The sequence below is a fragment of the Ceratotherium simum genome, chromosome 31 (genome assembly GCF_057802395.1).
Source record: "Ceratotherium simum simum isolate JZ-2026a chromosome 31, ASM5780239v1, whole genome shotgun sequence".
Classification (NCBI taxonomy): domain Eukaryota; kingdom Metazoa; phylum Chordata; class Mammalia; order Perissodactyla; family Rhinocerotidae; genus Ceratotherium; species Ceratotherium simum.
This window is the reverse complement of record NC_141930.1, coordinates 2727212-2744631: the sequence shown is the minus strand read 5'-3', so window position 1 is coordinate 2744631 and position 17420 is coordinate 2727212. Positions and strand designations below refer to the sequence as shown.

The window sequence follows — 17420 nt, the reverse complement described above, 5'->3', positions numbered from 1 at the left end:
GAACTGAACGCCAGCGCCCCACGACCTCACCTGAGGTCACGCACAGGTCCGGCCTCGAACCGGAGACTCAGGTCTGCAGCAGCCTGCCCCGCCGCCGCCTCCCGCTCGGGGAAGACTCCTCCCAGTCTGGGCCGCGGCCCCGCCCCTTCCAGGCTCAGGCCCCGCCCCCCTCTCCCATTGGCTGGCCCCTCGGCCGCTCCGAAGACCCGGAGGAGCGGAGTTTCCCAGACGCGTCGTCGCGCCGCCTCACTGCGCATGCTCGCGGGAAGCCGGATTCCGGTCCGGAGCGGGAGGCTTGGGCGGCCGCGGCGCCGCGCGCGGGGCGGGGCGGGCGTCGGCGCGCTCCCGCGGGGCTGTGGGGTCGACGCGGGCGGCGGCGGCGCGCGGCGTGCGGGCTCCGAGCGGCGGAGGCGGCCTGGCGGCCGGGGCCGCGCTGCTGCGAGATGGCGCCCGTGGGCGCGGAGGGCTGAGGCGCCGCCGCCGGAGGAGGGCCGCCGGCCGACGGCGTCGCGCCGGTGAGGACGCCGCGGCGGGCGGCTGAGGCGGCTGAGGCGGGGCGGGACCCTCGGGGGCGCGGGCCGCCCTGCGGCGCCGGGAGAGCGGGCGCGCGGGGCCGGGCCCCAGCGCTGGCCGGCGAGGGGCGTGCCGGGAGTCGCCCGGCCCTCCGCCCGCGGCTCCGCTCCGACGCCGGCGGGGCCCCCCGCACGGCTCCGTCGGACGGGCTTCCCGCGCGGTGCGCTCCGGCCCCCGGCCCCCGCCCCCCCCCGCCGGTGACCTGGGAGGTGCGGTGACCTTGCAGTTTTGACTAGTCCTCAGCTCGCCGGTGACTTGCACCTTCTCGTTTCATCTCTGTTTTTGAAATTCTCGTCCTGCGCTGTGCCCGCTGCCGCTGCAGCCTGCGCACGAGCAGCCTGGGCGCGGGCTCTCTCCCCACCGTGGTTCGGGTGGGCTCCGTGGGCCCCCGTGATGCTGCGACCCCTTCCGTGCCGGGGAGGGGGGTGTCTGTTACCTTGACGTTTGGACTCCTCCTGGGTGAGATGTTTTCCAGGGCCTCGATGTCGCTTTCTTGCTCTGTTTGATAAGTTTTTATCTTTCTGTGTAGGCTAACGTGCGAGAAAGATTTGAGCGTCTGCTTCCAAGTGCCATTGGTAATAGGAGTGGGCAGGAATTACACCCGAAGTTCTCCTTTCCCTCCCTGTGCTGTTCTTGCCCGAAATTCCTAGTGGCCAGTGGTCTGCAGATTTCTACAGGAGCACATGTTTAAATCGGCCTCACCTGCCTCGCTCAATCGCCGTGTGTGGGGCGAGCAGAACGCACCTTTTAAGAAAGAAAGGCGTTCTTTTATTTATGTGACTTGCTGTTAGCCATCAAGTGGCACGTTATCTGTGACTGGAAATGGTCACTTTTCGTAAGAAGTTACTATTCTTTCAGTTGAAAACTTAGCGGCCAAGTGTTGGGAGCTGCTCAAATCAAGAAGTGTCGAGTGTGGGGAAGAGTTCTTCGGGCTCTAACTTATTCACATGTTCACATGGTTCTTCCCTTAAAATGCAAAAAGGTCTCTAAGACCTACCACACCAGGGCTTTGAAAAGCAGTAACTAAGGGTTATGTTTTTTGGAAGCCTCGCATGATAGAGAATGTCGCTGAGAAGGTCTTTGCCTTCAAGGAAATAGTCGTCTTTGCTGTTTACCCCGCGAAGGCTGGGATTTCTTTTGCCTCCTTGCACAGTTCTTAGCCTCTGCTGCATGACTGTGTGAGGTGTTTGGGGGAATATAAAGATGAAGATGATACCAGTTTCTGCTTTCACAGACGAGGTAGGCACGTAGGACTGTACACAAAGGCCTCGTTTGTCTTTTAACATATAGTTAAGTTGCATAGAGAATTCACATTCAGAGCGGGTAGAGCCCACATCTGATTTGGCAAGGTGGGGTTAGTTCATAGAGCTGGCTTCTGAAATCTTTGTTTTGAAGGATGACTGACTCGGGATAGGCTGGGAAAGGTAAACCAAGCAGAGAGAAGGGACTGAGAGCACCGAGGTCAAAGACTTGGGGAGGAGCAGGGCATTATGTTTGGATGGGACACAAGGTGTGTGTGCTGGTAGAAAGGGTAAAGCTTGAAGTAAAAATCTGGACCGGTTTATGATTGTTGTATATGCCTGGCTAATGACCTTGGATGGGGGGGGTGTCTTACAGATGATTTTTGAGTTGGGAATGAAATGATTAGAGCCTAGCTTTCAGAGGATTAATCTGGCACCAGCGTGTGGAGTGAATTGAAGTAGAGAGACCCTGGGGTAGGAAGGCCTTGATTGCTGTGGTTGTAGGTAGTGAGGGTCTGAACTGCGGCACTAATAATAGGAGTGGGAAGGAGGAAGGAAGTAGAAGAGACAGAATTTGATGAGAGAGGAAATGAAGAAAGTAAAAGATAGCTAAGATTCCCATCCAGGTTGATTGGGAGAATAGTGGTACCATTTTGAACGACATCCATGGAAGCTTTATCTTTGGCATATGTGTGTTACTTTACAGCAGTGGTTCTCAGCCTTTTGGGGATTACTAATCCTTGAAACTAAAATCTGCTGGCCTGGGAAATTTCCATGTGCACCTGTGCTTTGTGGATATAATTTTAGGGGAGTCCATGGACCACCTGAAGCTCATCCGTGTAACCCATGGGCCAGTGGATTAGTCTGGGAGCTGCTCTCAGAATTACTGGGGGCTTTTTAAGGCAGTAGAGCCTTCAGATTCTTCCACTTAGTTGATAAGAACCCCTACTGTAGAGACAGACTGTAAATACACCTAGAGACAGTATCTCCTTACACTTGTGTTGTGGTTTACAGTTTACAGAGGATGTGGACTAACTTATATTATTTGCTGTTATATTACAGAACAGACTAGCCCAAGAGGTTAAATAATTTGCCCGAAGTATTTCAGTTAGCAAGTGGGTGAATTGGAGTCAAAAGTTGATTGACAATGATGGTTTTCTTTGTAGGAAGATAAATGCAGCTGATTTACCATCGATTGGATATAGTTACTGCCTTTAAGTGACCTCATCAGTAAGGTCTAGATGATCCTGGGAGGTTTCTTCCAGTTTTTGACATTTTGCTATTCTTGGTCTTAGATTTTCCTTGAACTATCTGTACCCTTCTTGTTTTCCACGTGCAGGGTTGCTGGTGAGGCTGAGGGATGGATTGGGTGTATGGAGAGCAGATGGCAATATCAGACCAGTCATTTACTTACTTATTTTCTTTGTATCTCAGTTTGGGTTGGGGCAGGGGAGGAGGGATGTGAAGTGAATGAAATAAGAAGCTTTAAGAACTTTTTTCTGTTCAGGTATGCCTTACTTAAGAATACCCTGTCCTTCATTCAGGAAGCCTGTATCAAGTAAAAACTGAAACTTTATAAAATAAATGAAGTACAGGGTCCTATCAGTGAATTTTTTCATTGGATTAAGTAGCTGACTCTCCCTAGTATGGTTAAAGCATAATATGATTAGTAAACAATTGACCTTTCTGCACCTATAAGATGATCTTCCTGGTAGGGAACCAGAACAGGTTATTACTTGGTATCTTTTATAGCTCTAGAAACTGATTCCATAATGATTAGAAAGACTGGGGTCTTTTTTACCCTATAAAAATATGATGTAATTGTAACAAGCAGTGGAAAAACAAATAAATTGGCCTTTATAGTGGTGTTGAAGGACCTAGTTACTAATACGTAATGGAGGAAAAATGTCTATTGAAAGCACATACATAGACGATTTTTTTTATTCTCTCCTGGCATTAAGAAGAGTATCATATATTAGTATAGCATTTTACATTTTTTCATAATGGTTGTATAGACTTTATCATTTGATTCTCATGACAGCTGAGCACTAGTGTGTCGGGAGATAATCATTGCTTTTTAGATGAAAACACTGAGGCTCAAAGAAGTTATAAAAAGTTAAATTTCCAGGGTATATGGCTAGTAAGTGGCTAAAACTAGAACTAGAGCTAAACCCATATTTTTGTTCCTAGGTCAGTATTCTTTTCCCACTGACTCTTCATCTACAATGGAAATTTAACTGAAGGCTGTTGTGAGGAGATGGAGTTTACCTGTTTGGAATCTGTGTTAAACTTCTGTACTGTGTAGATCTGAACTTGTCTGTTTACTCCTTTGTGTTAAAATGGTAACCTCATTGCAGTGGCTGTTGGTAGGTAATTTTGAAATTTGTAAGTATTTATCACAAATGGTTATTTTCCTGTCAAGGAAAAAGCAAAAGTTGATTTTTTTTGGTCTGAAAAAGTACATTGGTGAAATGTAGGTATTAATTTCCTTTTGAAAATTTGTTGATTTTAGTTTAGCTGCTTTTACAGATGAAGTTTGTTCTCCTTTTATAGAAGTGTAGTTTATGAAAATTTGTGTTTTTGGAGCATGTAAATCGGGATCTGATTTCCAAAATATATATCATGATATTTCATGATTTTACCATTACATAAAAAGCTTTATCATTTAAAAAAAAAGATTTATCATTAAAAAGTTCTTAGTATACACTTCAAATTCATATGTTTAAACAACTTTTTGTGGAGTATATTATGTAAAACCATATATCAGATAATTCCTAAATTCTAAGGAAGGTTAATGTTTGTCTTGACATTCCTTCAACCTATTGTTTGTTCACATATTGATGTTCCTCCTACGTGCTGCACACTGTGCCGGTACAGTGCTGGGGTGACAACGTGGAGCCTGTCCTCTTGGAACTTGGGATTTAGTGGAGTCACTAACGTCACGAAGGGCATAGACTTTATCTTTTGAGATTTTGTGAATATTTGGGATTATAATTAATTACACCTCTCCTTTTCTCTGGGTTTTCAACATATTATGCAAAAACACAAAGAACCAGGTGAGCCTTGTTTTGGTTACTTATTGCTGTATAACAGCCCTAAAACTGAGTGGCTTTAAACAGCCGTTGTATTTGCTCACAGCTTGGCTGTCCTCTGCTGGTTTTGCCATTGGTCACTCTAACAGCTGCTTTCAGCTGGCAGTTCAGCTGGATGCCTGTCTTCTCTCTGTCTCTTGCTCTCTTTCTCTTTCTCCATATAGTCTTGTAATTTCAGGGCTCCTTCCTCTCAATGTGGCCTTTCCAGCAGGGGTGCTGGCCTTCCATGGTGGCTTAGGGCTCACAAGAGTGCAGAAGCATAGGCTTGAAACCAGCATAGCATCGTTTCTGCCACATTCGATTGGTTAAAGTAAGTCACAGGCCCAGCCCATATTTAAGGGAAAGGGACTAGACAAGTATGTGAATCCCGGGATTACACCAAGAGCTGTATTACACTAATACAGGGCTTCTGGAAAACTGGAAGCTGGGACTTAAGCTGCCTGGTGCTGTCAGTACTTGGAGTCTGGGCCTGTCAGAGGGAAAGCTGAGTCGAAAGTGCAAATGATAGCATATTTGGCTTCTTGGAGAGATGAAACAGCCAGCACTATCCCTGGGTAGAGAAGAAGAGAATGTTTTGGACCTCTGGGGTCTGACCCAGTATGCTGCTGTAATGGGGCAGACTGACTTGCTCTTTTGAGGGTTGTGGAGTCTAAGAAGTGTAGGACCTGAGTGCAGGCTGCTCTGAGGCAGAGATTTACCCAGTTTCACAACCTGGATCGTCAGACTTCCGTCAGCACCCGGTGCAGAGGGTGGGCCACCATGGGCAGAGATCCGTCCCCTAGCCCTATGAGACTGAGGGTCGCAGAGCTCCTTGGCTGGTCACTCTGGCCTTGACTAGCCTTGAGCAGCCTGGTGCCTTGTAGGTAGTATTTTCTGTTTGCAGTGTCTTGAAATTGGTTGGGATAAACCACTCTTCCTCGGAGAGGAGTCGTGATAGTGGAGAGAAGGCTCCTTCCTGGGGAGACTGGAGTGGAAGTCTCCTCTCCTCAGGGAAGTGTGAGGAGGAAGGGGATGCTCATCCCTTCCGGGAGCAGAGAGCCTCATTGGTTGCTAGCTGGGTTTCTCTCATTTTATCTTCTTTACTATCTTTATCTGACTATCACTTTATCTTAGTCTCAGTAGTATCTTTTTGTTTTAGTTCAGGTTATCTACTAAGTAATGTTATGGCTAACTGTGGAATTGAAGAAAATGAGCGTTTCATTGTTATTACATTATAGCTTCTGAGTGGAATAATGAATGAGTATATTCCATTTAAAGAATTTAGGTGTAGATTTGGAGCGTTTTTTTGAAGTGTTTCATGTACACTCAAAAGTGGGCCCCTGCATCCTAGTGCGAATCTCTGTAAATTTCTGAATCTAGTACATTGGCTGTTGAGGGGAGGAGTTTGGTGATGATGAATACTGAGAAATGTGGTTTATATAAATAGGAAAGGCCAGGGCGCAAGGAAGCGGGCAGATAGAATTACCTTAGGGTGTTTCTTTATGGCTCTCCTCCCTGCCCTAAATTACATGGGTAGTTTAAAAATGTACTAGCATTGACAGAATTGTAGGTGTGATAGCTTTTTATTTAACTAAGGAAAACAAGTTCTTTTGATAGCTGTTTAGTACACCCATAATTACGATTAAATAGGGTGGGTGGAAGCAAACTGTTGAGTCCTGACTTGAAGTAGGCTACTCCGCTCATGTGTTAGCCCCAACTTGTTTGTGTTTAGTTAGTGTGGGGAGGAGACTTAGTTAAATGAACTTGTTCTGTATAAATTAGGACGTACTCTACCTTGGAAGTAAATAAACTAGATCACTCTGCTCCTAAAGGGTAAGAATTGAAGGCATCCTGGCGTGTGGGTTAAGAGCCATAGCTTGAAGGCAGGCAGAGCTGACTTCTGTCAGTGCTGCTTAATAGCAGTGTTGCCTCAGTTTCTTCTGTAAAATGTAAAGAATATCTTCCTTACTGGGTTTTTGTAAGGATTAATTAAAATAATGCTTGTAAAGCAGCAAGTGTGGTTCTTGGGACATAAGCAGCCCTTAAATCATTTTTATTGCTCTTAATTCATTATTATTAATAAATTGAAAATTCAAACAAGTAGTCTAGTTTTCTGTGAGCCACTCATTTCTCAAAGACGTTTGTAGCTTAGTTTTGGCATGTGCAGAGCTGCATATCGAATCTCACCTCTTCACTTAAAAAATAGGTTGCCAGAAGGTTAAGAATGAATCTGAGAAAGATACTGACTCAGCACTGGCGGTGTATCAGCTGGTGATGGTTTGGCTGTGCAGTCTGAGAGCAAGAAGTTGTTAACACCTTCATGACATGAAATACGGTGCAGACCAGCGTTTGTCTAGGTGCAGTCCCCGCATCGCAGTCGTCTGGGATATCTGTGAAACGTAGATTCTTCACTACGCTTCGAGATCTGTGGTGTGGTTCTTGATGGTGGAGCTCAGGAATCTTCATTTTTAACAAATATCTCAGATGATTTTATACACATCGGTTTGAGAACTGGTAGGAACTGAATTGGTAATTTGGAGTTCTGGTGTTCTCTGAGGCTGTTTTTTAAGCTACAGTGTTCAATAAATACAGGTGTATAATGTAAATACAAAGAGAGCTTAACCTCTGAACCTTCAGATGTTTAAGGAGGCTTAAGATAATGGCCAAGAACTTGATCCAAACAAACTATGGACACCTGACAGAGGATGATTATGGTAAGGAGTAGGCCAGAGAAGTAACCCGTTGAGAGGCTCCATCAGGCTTCCTTGTTCAAAAAATTTCCCTGTACTTCTACAAAAGAAGAACTTTTGAATGAAGATATTTCTTTTTTAAAAAATGCCTACTGAAACAGTCAAGGTAGATATTGTGATTATCAGATAATCTGATTGCTTTTCACTTAGCTAAAATAAGCTGCTCAAAAATAGATGTTTTGGAATTTGGTCCTGTGAGCTGTGAAATACGGTGTCAGTGTTTAGATGTGAATACCCAGCATGGAAAGTATACATTATACTCAGGAATGTCACTGTTCTAGGTTAAAAGTTTTGGTAACTATAACTTGCTTTAAAACTTTCTTTGTGATTTAATTTTCCTTTAAAGTGTTAACTATTACGAGCTTACGCCTTAAAGTAAGACCAACCTAGATTTGAGTTCTGATGCTCATTTGTTGGCTAAGTGACCTTGGTCAGGTTAACCTTAGATTAAGCCCTGGTTTTGTCATATGTAAACTGGGTCTTCATATGTAAAGTGGTAACAGTAATACCTAATTCATACATTTATTGTGTGGCTTAAAAGTGGCATTAGTATTCAGTAAATATTCACTATGATGGGTTCATAATACCTTGTCGCTGCTGTCAGATGTGTTTCAGAATTAATTATTTTCTTAATTTTAGAAGGGTAATGCACTCCGTATACCACAGTACATGAAACCGCACTGAAGTCTAGGGTGGCACCTGGTACTTCTTTGGCAAATGTTTAATGAAGTATGGGTGAATAAGGATGGTACATAGCCACACATCTGGTCAGATTTTGCTGCCAAATGAGTTCAGGTCAGTTCAGTTTGCCACCCAATGACTTAATGAAGCAACTTGAAGTTTTTCTAGCTTTTTGGGTTTTGGATTTGTGGATAAAGGATAATGTCCCTGTATTTTAAACTTGAGAAGAATGATGTTATTCTAAATAACATATAGTTATTATATAAATAAAGTTTTAGCTGTTTAATTGATTATCTCATTTTGGAAAGTTTCTGTGTACTTTGAATTCCTATGTTTTCCTCTAAGAGTGAGGATATCTGATGAAAGTTTATACTTAGCAGCCTGCTTTAAAATTCTTAGGAAGAGTATTTGTAAATAGTAAGTTAACATTGTGTGTCTGATACTTAAGTAGTTTTAAAATATCTTGAAATGTGTATTTATAACAAAAAATTTAGCAGCACTATATTCATCTCAAGTGCTTCAGTGTAATTTTGGTCTTATCCTTCCTGCAGATGTGGGGCTTTGCTGTGTATCATTTTGCAGCACGCCTCTGCAACTGAAATGCCTCTCTCAACCTCCTGTCCTCTGAATTGTTGTGGAAGTATGCTAGGAAAATAGTGGAGTTTCTCTGCCTTGCAGTAATTGAGAGTGCGGCTGGAGTGGTGGTGGTGACAGGAGGGTGTTAGGAGATTAACACTTATGGGCACCTTCTATATTCCAGGTTCTAGAAACAGTTCTAGTTTCCTAGAGCTAATGTTAACACGTCACAAAACTACATTAGTATCCTTATTTCAAAGATAAGAAAACTGAGACTCAGGATTGAAATGTACATAGGTAGTAGAGTTGAAGTTTGGACCTAGGTTTGTCTGACTCTAAAAGCTGTTCTCTATGTTACATTACCCCAACGTGCTCTTCTTATGCTAGAAATTGGCACTTTGGAATTGAAGAGTTAGCAAGTCTCCATGGCTGCTTAAATGCTGGTAGTTTAGAATCCTTAATGTATTTAGAGACAATCAGGAAACGTTTTGGGGTGAGCCTAACTTTGGGTCCTGATGTCCTAGTGACTAGGGCAGTGCAGGAGAGTCCTAGCCGGGTCAGCAGGCCTGGATTTGGCCTGACGTTAAGGAGCTTTGTGTCCCTGAGGACGTCCCCTAATCACCTCTCAGCCTCAGCTCTCATGACTGTGCCTTCTGCTGCTTCATGAGACGTGGCAAGTACTGTGTATTTGAAGAATACCAAAACATTTAAAATTTTTGGATTTGAAGGAAAAAGTCTGGTAAGCAAGTGTTATATTATTAAGGTTCCACACTTTGAAACAAGTGACCAATTATGTACGGAAATGTTGTGTCATTTTGAAATATGAGAGTGTACATAATATAATTACATGAAGTTTGATCTTCCCAAATGGTAAGAATGTTATGTTGCCCAGAACATGTTTTTCCTGGAACACATGGAAATGGTTTATTAAACCCAGTCCCAACAGCTTCCTCCTTCGTTGTTGTTATTGTTCCTACGTTTTTACACATTATCTTTTTAAGATTACTTGTTCTTTGTCTCTCAGCCTTTGGGAGAAGTCTTTTCAATGACTAGCCTAAAAGCCCCACAAAGCCACCCTACTATGAAATTGTTTAATCTTTAAGTGATAAAATAAGAGAAGAGTAACTTCAGGTTGCTATAGCAAACTGCTCATTTTAAGGCGTGGGTTCAGCTCAGCATTTCTTACTTTATATTCTGTTTTTGCAGTGCAGGTGTAATGAAAAGAGCATTGGCTTTGAGCCCAAGAGATCTGGGTTCAAAATCCTGACTTTCACTAGTTTTCTGGCCTGGGCAATTTACTTAAATTCCTGAAACCAGTTTTTCCCACATCTGTTAGTAGGAATAATGACTCTGAAGGTAATTGATGACATTAGAGGTTTTTTGTAACATGGCTGACAAATAATAGGAGCTCATAAATGGTCACTGTTATTCTTACTATTTTTGGAGTCAGAGACCTGATTCAGATTCCGGGTTTAAGACTGCCTGAGTTTCTGTGTCGCTTAGACACCCCTTGGAAGTGCAGGGGTCCCAAGTAGTTCCGCTGTCTTATCTTACTCTTCTTCCTGGGGAGTGTTTATACCGCTCTTTTTATATATGACCTTGATTCTGTAAGTTTGGAACCCGAGTTCTCAGATGCTCAGCGTTCTTTGAATTTTATTTTCACAATTGATTTTATGCAGCACAGGAGTAGGAAACCTGTTTTCTACTGATGTTCACTAAGGCGTGGGGAAAAATTACCAAATGCAAAGTATTTTGCTTTCAGTTTTGGTGTTTTGCCTTTGTAAACATAATGTTGCATATTATAAGAAATTGAGAAATTATAGCAAGTTAGAGAAGAACAATCTCATTCTCAATGCTGATAGCATTTTGGTGTAGTTCTCCTTTTTGACATAAATAAATTTTAGTATCCATTTTTGAAAACAGAAATAGGAATCATCTCCCTAAATTAAGAATAAAAAAATAAAGTTAGTCAGTGCGTGATAAGTAAAAATACATTTGAGTTTTTTATTATGGCCTGGGGAGGAAAGGGAGGGAGCAGGGAGAGAAGGAAAGATTAGTGTGACGAAGGACCCAGTAATGGTGCCAGAGTCCTCTGTTCTTGTTGTGTTTTTAAGGACCATAACTGTTTAGCTTAAAAATTAGAATAGTTGCTGCTAAATTTGATGAATATATTTCCTCACTAATGTTTTCTAGCAAACAAAATACAAACATTTTTGATACTCCTTCCTTACAGTGGAGGGAAACTATTTCATTTTTTGGAAAGTTGGTATAATGTTTTTAATTATATTTTTTAAAGGTGCATTTTATGGAGCAACATCACCACCTTGTGGCTTTCTAGAATATTGTTGTCAAAGTTATGTTTTCACAACTATAAGCGTAAATTAAATTGTTCTTTGATGTTGGCCAAGGGCTCAGGTTTGTAATCGGCATTCTTGTTGTAAATGGGAGTTGGGGGTAGAAAATAAAATGACTTGTACACTAAGATTGCTACTTTGTAAAAAAAAAAAAAAAAAAAGTGTATTGGAGGAAAATAATGGTGCAAAAATGAAAATAGTCATTGGGCCGGCCCCGTGGCTTAGTGGTTTAGCGCGTGTGCTCCGCTGCTGGCGGCCCGGGTTCGGACCCCGGGCGCGCACCGACGCACCGTTTCTCCGGCCATGCTGAGGCCGCGTCCCACATACGGCAACTAGGAGGATGTATAACTATCTACTGGGGCTTTGGGGGAAAAAATTAATTAATTAATTAATTAAAAAATGAAAATAGTCGCAAGTTAGGTTGGTGCACTTATGGATGATTGCTACTCTTTCATGTTTTCATGCAGTATGCAGTGTTTTTAGTGAAGCAGTTGTAAGCTAGAAAATCTCAATATTTCTGTGCTCTATTTCTTTTTTTTTTTTTTTTGTGAGGAAGACCAGCCCTGAGCTAACATCCGATGCCCATCCTCTTTTTTTGCCAAGGAAGACTGGCCCTGGGCTAACATCCGTGCTCATCTTCCTCTGCTTTATATGGGACACCGCCACAGCATGGCCTAACAAGCGGTGCGTCGATGCGCGCCCAGGATCCGAACCGGCGAACCCCGGGCCACCGCAGCGGAGTGCACGCACTTAACTGCTTGCACCACCAGGCCGGCCCCTCCATTTCTTATTTAATAAGGTTACCACAGCCCAGAGAAATTTAGATGCCCTGTCTGATTCAGCCACTTAATGAGACTGTTTGTTGTCTAAGCTGGTAACTCTTGGAGGAGTATTTCCTACATAAATTTTTGTTTTTCATTTTGATGATAATTTTAAGGGGAAAAAAATCAATTTGAGAAGCATTGTAGTTCATTTAAAAGAGCACCTAAGAACTAAATAAGGCTATTTGGTTTTAAGCCTGTGTTTGCTTGTTTTTGAATTCAGTTAATGCTGGGTATCCTTCATCAGTGAGTGTGTGTTAGACACTCCTTTGTGCCAGGCTTTGAGGAGGTGCGTGGATGCAATGGTGAGGACTTGTCCCTAAGTTTACAGTTTAAATGCAGTGAGAAAAATAAAGCTATTTTGATGAACACACAAGTTTGAAATCAGGGATTCTGGATGAAAACAGCTGTAATTTATTGAGTATTTACTATGTGCTAGGCACCATGTGAAGTGCTTTTGGTATTTTCCTCAGTGTCAGCAGTTTATTTTGGATTTTGCTTGATTTTGCAGGAGCAGTGCGTATGCACACAGAGGTATTTGTAGAGGCCCTGAACTGCCTCTGTGGAACAGTAGGTCTCCTTGTGCAGCACGAATGGTTTGGCTGATACGGGTTGGGTGGGCTATTGTGGCTTGGTTTTGGTACCTTACCACCATTTATGAGATTTCTGTGGGAACGTTTGCTGTGTCCTAAGTAGCCATCTTTCCCCAGACTTTTAGAGTCCAGTTGATGTATAATTTGGGGATTAGCATATGACTCCTGAATTATTTTGAATATTTAATTAGGGCTAGAGAATGTCCAACTTTAATGAGCTTTTCTCTGGTTTATATACTTTTGGACATGTGAGTATTTAATAAGTCAGATGAGCATTTTAGGTAACATTTATCCTTTACTTTTGTATTGGGCATTTTTGTATTGAGCCTTTATTGTGGGCTGTGGAGATGAAATCAGATTGGTAAGATGGACTTGGACTTGGCGCTCAGAATTAGCAGGGCACAGATGGGAGAGGCTATAGATGGTTTATAGTCCCACCTGTATAGGATTTTCTTTATAATATTTTAGTTTAAAGTTCCAGTTCTGTGCTATATAGGTACTTTTTTTAATGTTTTATTTTTATTTTTATTTTTTCCCATTAACTTTATTGAGATAATAATGGTTTATAACATTGTGAAAATTCAGGTGTACATTACTGTTCATAGGTACTTTTTCTTTTACCCTAACTGCTTTAACCAGTTCTACAGCATTAATGTTTCATTAATCGTGAATCTTCATTTAATACACATTTATTGAGTATTTAATAAGGGCTGAGCACTGGGCTAGTGGCTGGAATTAGAAAGATGAATAGTAATCAAGATAGTGTAATAGGAGAGATAAAGAAATAAACCTGGTTAGAGGGCTGTGAAACATGGCAACTAACTCGTTCAAAACTGGAGGAGAGATAAAGAAATAAACCTGGTTAGAGGGCTGTGAAACATGGCAACTAACTCGTTCAAAACTGGAGAGACGACACTTGAGCTAAATCTTGAGGGATGATTAGAAATTAGGTAGATGAGTGGTGGGAATAACATTTAGGAAGTCATTGATACATAAATGTGCCTGTGAGAATCACTTAGAGCCCCCAGCGTCGTCCCCAGGTGGTTCTGACATGGCAGCTAGGTTGGGAAAAACTGGCGGTGGATTAGAAATGTGTGTCCTTAGTGAGCTTTGCATAAAGAGCTTTTCTGGAGAATAACAATCATCTTATTTTCTCTAGCTGAATTTTAACGAATGAAGGTGACAGAGTGTGTATACGTAATGCATTTGAATGACCAGAGGTATTGTCATAGTAGCTAGAGTATGCCCTTTTCTGTTCTGGAACCTGTGCTCTAACCAGCTCTAACAGTTAATGTCGTTGCTTCTAAACATCAACTATGAAAATGATTTGGAAAAAAATTCATGTCTGTGGAGATTGGTGCTGCTAGTCACCTGGGCCCAAGTCTCTGCTCCTTCTGCCTCAGATTCCTTACCCAGCCACATCCCTGTCAAAACAGGGCATTGTGTCTATTGACTATTGTGTTCCCAGTGCTGCAGAGTGCCTCCTTCACTGAGGAAAATGGTGGGTAAAACCTCCTTAACTTTCTTTCTAGACACTTTCAGAGATATCTGCATTCACACCCATTCTCTTCTCTTTCTAGTTTCAGTGTAAGAGCTATTTATGTCTATACCTTGGAGTTAAATCTCAAGCAGTCCTGCCTTCTCTGAGATCTTGTCTTAGTAATCATTGTCTCTCCTGTGACTTCAGCTTCTTCCTGTCTGTGAACATGGTTGAGTCTCTTCCATCTTCAAAATAAACCTATGAACACCACTTCCCCGTAAGCCTGTATCTCTCTTTTCCTTTATAGTCAAACTTCTGAACAGTGGTTCTGGCTGTTCATTTGCTTCTTAAGCCACTGGCTTCTGGTCCTACCACTGCATTAAAATTGCTCTTGCTAAGGGCCGGGAAACATCTGTACTGTCCAGCAAACAGTCGTCTCTTTTTACTGATCTTACTGGGGCACTTGGTGAGGTTAGCGACTCGTTCCTGCTCCTCAAAATTTTCTTGAAGTTTTCTTCAACCCTGTGCACATAGTCCTCATCTCCTGTTCAGCCTTTCAGTATTGGTGTACCCCAGGTCCTGTCTGTCCTTCTGCTAATCGTATGCAGTAGGCCTTTCCTGGGTGATTGCATGGACATGCACAGAGGCCTGTCGCATGGAGTTGGCTTTCCGTTCACTCTTGAGCTCCACTTACGGGATGCCATGCATACCTTTACCTCCAGCACATACCTCTCTTCTGAGCTTGCCTCAGTCAGTCAGTACTTACTTACTGGAAATCTTCCCTCAGCCAGGTTCTGGTCTGGTTCTGGGAAGAGAATGGTGAATCAGATCGAGTCCTTGCCCTTGGGGGTGGGGGTAGAAGTGAGAGGACAAAATATGTGAGCACAAATAATGGAGAATTGTTAGGAAAGATAAAGTAGGATGAGGTGGTAGGGTTGGAGGAGGGAGGGTCTTGCTTTGCCTGGGCTGACTGGGAATTTCTTCTGAAGGGATCATATTTGAGTTGAACCCTAAGACTGAGAAGGCAGCCAGGGGACTATCAGATGGAGCTGTGAATGCGGAGGTCCCTCAGCAGCACAAGGTGATCGGGTTAGGGATGGGAGGAGTGCCAATGAAAGGGAGGGGAGGGGAGGAGAGAAGTAAGAGATGTCGGGGCAACAGATCACAGGAGGCCGTGTGTGAGTTTGGATTTATTGTAGTTAAAATGAGAGAACATTGGAGCGTGCAACAGTTGTTGCAATGGGTCCTGTTAGGGAAAGATCACTCTGACTGCTGGATGGAGGATGGATATGAGGTGGGCATGAAGGGGGCGCAGGGAGACCTTGTAGCGAGCTGTGCTTGTAGTTTAGATGAGAAATTATGAGGCTTAGGGAGGAGAGCTGTACTGGAGATGGTCAGAGGTCATCTCCCTGTCTTCTCTCCCTGCATCTGCTTAGCCCACCAATTATTGTAGACTCTGGGCCTTCTTCCTCTATTTCAGGCCACATCCGGCCTAGCCCTCTTTCAGGCTACCCTCACAACACTATTAGAGCAGTTTTCTAAAATATAAGTATATTCCTTCCCTGCTGAAAGTTCGGTGGCTCTCTATGGCTTTCTTGTACCCTTCGTGGTACAGCTTCTCGATGCCGTCCGTAATGGTTTCATCTCTTAGATTTCTCTCTGCACACCCCTCCCTTGTATGCTTGCTGCACATATTGGTCTTGATAGCATTTCTTTCCTTTCGCATATACAGTCCTGCATAGGAGTCCTCCACAACTCGTCTCAACTGCTGCTGGCTCTCAGAAGCCCTTCCTGACACCTCTTCACTTCTCCCTCCAAATCCCATGTCAGTGCTCTTCTCTGTGCTTCTGTCGTGCTCTTTGCACAGCCCAGTCAGTGAGCTCACAGCTGCTGCTTCCTTTGTCTGTTTCCACTGCTGCGTTGTAAACTCACTGAGGGCTAAGAGCATGCCTTAGATGATTCTTGTGTTTCCTGAAAATATGTCTAGTATAAATGTGCTGAATGACTTAATTCAGAAAAATTGTTTAAAAAAATGCCTAATGTCTAGTTTGTGTATTGATCAGCTCTTTTTTTGCCCCACGGTAAATTGATTCTCTCTTACGGGAAAGATAACATTAGAGGCTTGGGTCAGGATTTCACAGGGAGAGCGTGAAGGCCCAGGGCACAGAGCACAGTCAGTGTTTACTGAGTGAACCATCGTCTGGTGCTGCAGAGGGGTCCAGGAGAAAGTGAGCATGATGTGGCCACGGAAGAGGAGGAAGTACTTCAGTCGAGTGGTGAGGCAGCAACCGCATTAGATGGGTAGGGGAGTCAGGAGGTGGGAAAGGTTAGCTATTCTTTTAAGAAGTCAGTTGGTCAAAGGATTTTTTTCTTTCTTTTTTATTGCTCTTTTTTTTTTTTTTTAAATAGTACACGAGCCCTAGGTCTGTTTGTTAGGCAAAGAGAGGAAGGTATAACTGGGGCCGGGCAGGGGTGGGGGTATCCTGGGAGGTGGAAGTGGAGTAGGTACTCAGTCACTTTGGAAAGCAGGAGGGTGTACTTCGTTTTCAAAGTGTTAATACTAGGACAGGATTTTATGTGGTCTATTTTTATAAGAATCTCTATCACAAAAACTATGTAAAATAAGGCAGATGGGGTGAATGTCTCCAAAGGCCAAAGTGTTAAGTTTTAAAAGGGTAACTTGAGTATTTAGAAAAATTGATAAAATTGAATAAATATAGCAGGACTATGTATATTTTTCTATATATGCTTTATTTTTCATTGTCTCCTATTGTTTTTCTCATGTTATGTTCTTAATAATTTAGCATTTATACAGCACTTTATAATTCACAAAGTGCTTATAGAATATTAATATCACCTAAGACATCTGCTGCTTAGAGAGGTTAAATTACTTGTCCAAGTTCTTGTTGATTTATTTGTTAAGCATTTATTGTGTGCCAGGCAGTTTTCTTGGCAGTTTGTCAATATTAAATCATTTAATTCTCTTAATAACCCTATGAGGTAGGTACTATTATCTTTCTCATTTTATAGATACAAAAACTGAGGCTCTGTGAGGTAAAGGAACTTTCCAGAAGCTGAGCATAGTCAAATGGAGCCAGGATTTGAACCTAGGCAGTCTGGTTGCAGAATTGACTCTCTTGACTGCTGTTATGCTGCCTCTTAGTAAATGTGGGAGCAGAAATTCAAATCCAGATTCAAACTAGACTCTGGTAAATGATAGTGGCTTATTTTCCATTGTTGGCTGTCCCTCCCCACCCCCAGTAGAAATAACTGGACTGTC

At 42.9% G+C, this 17420-nt stretch overlaps 1 protein-coding gene across 5 annotated transcripts in view; it reads left to right on the top strand.

Annotated features, from left to right (window-relative positions):
- The first annotated feature begins 392 nt into the window (after positions 1 to 392).
- The window catches only part of WWP1 (WW domain containing E3 ubiquitin protein ligase 1), a 114834-nt gene continuing 97806 nt past the window's right edge, over positions 393 to 17420 (top strand). For 3 of the 5 annotated variants that reach the window (XM_087420369.1, XM_087420367.1, XM_087420368.1), the window contains exon 1: positions 393 to 515. The gene's annotated coding sequence lies outside the window, so the exon portion shown is untranslated. The remainder of the gene's footprint in view (positions 516 to 17420) is intronic. The other 2 variants (XM_087420365.1, XM_087420366.1) reach the window with 2 other exon arrangements.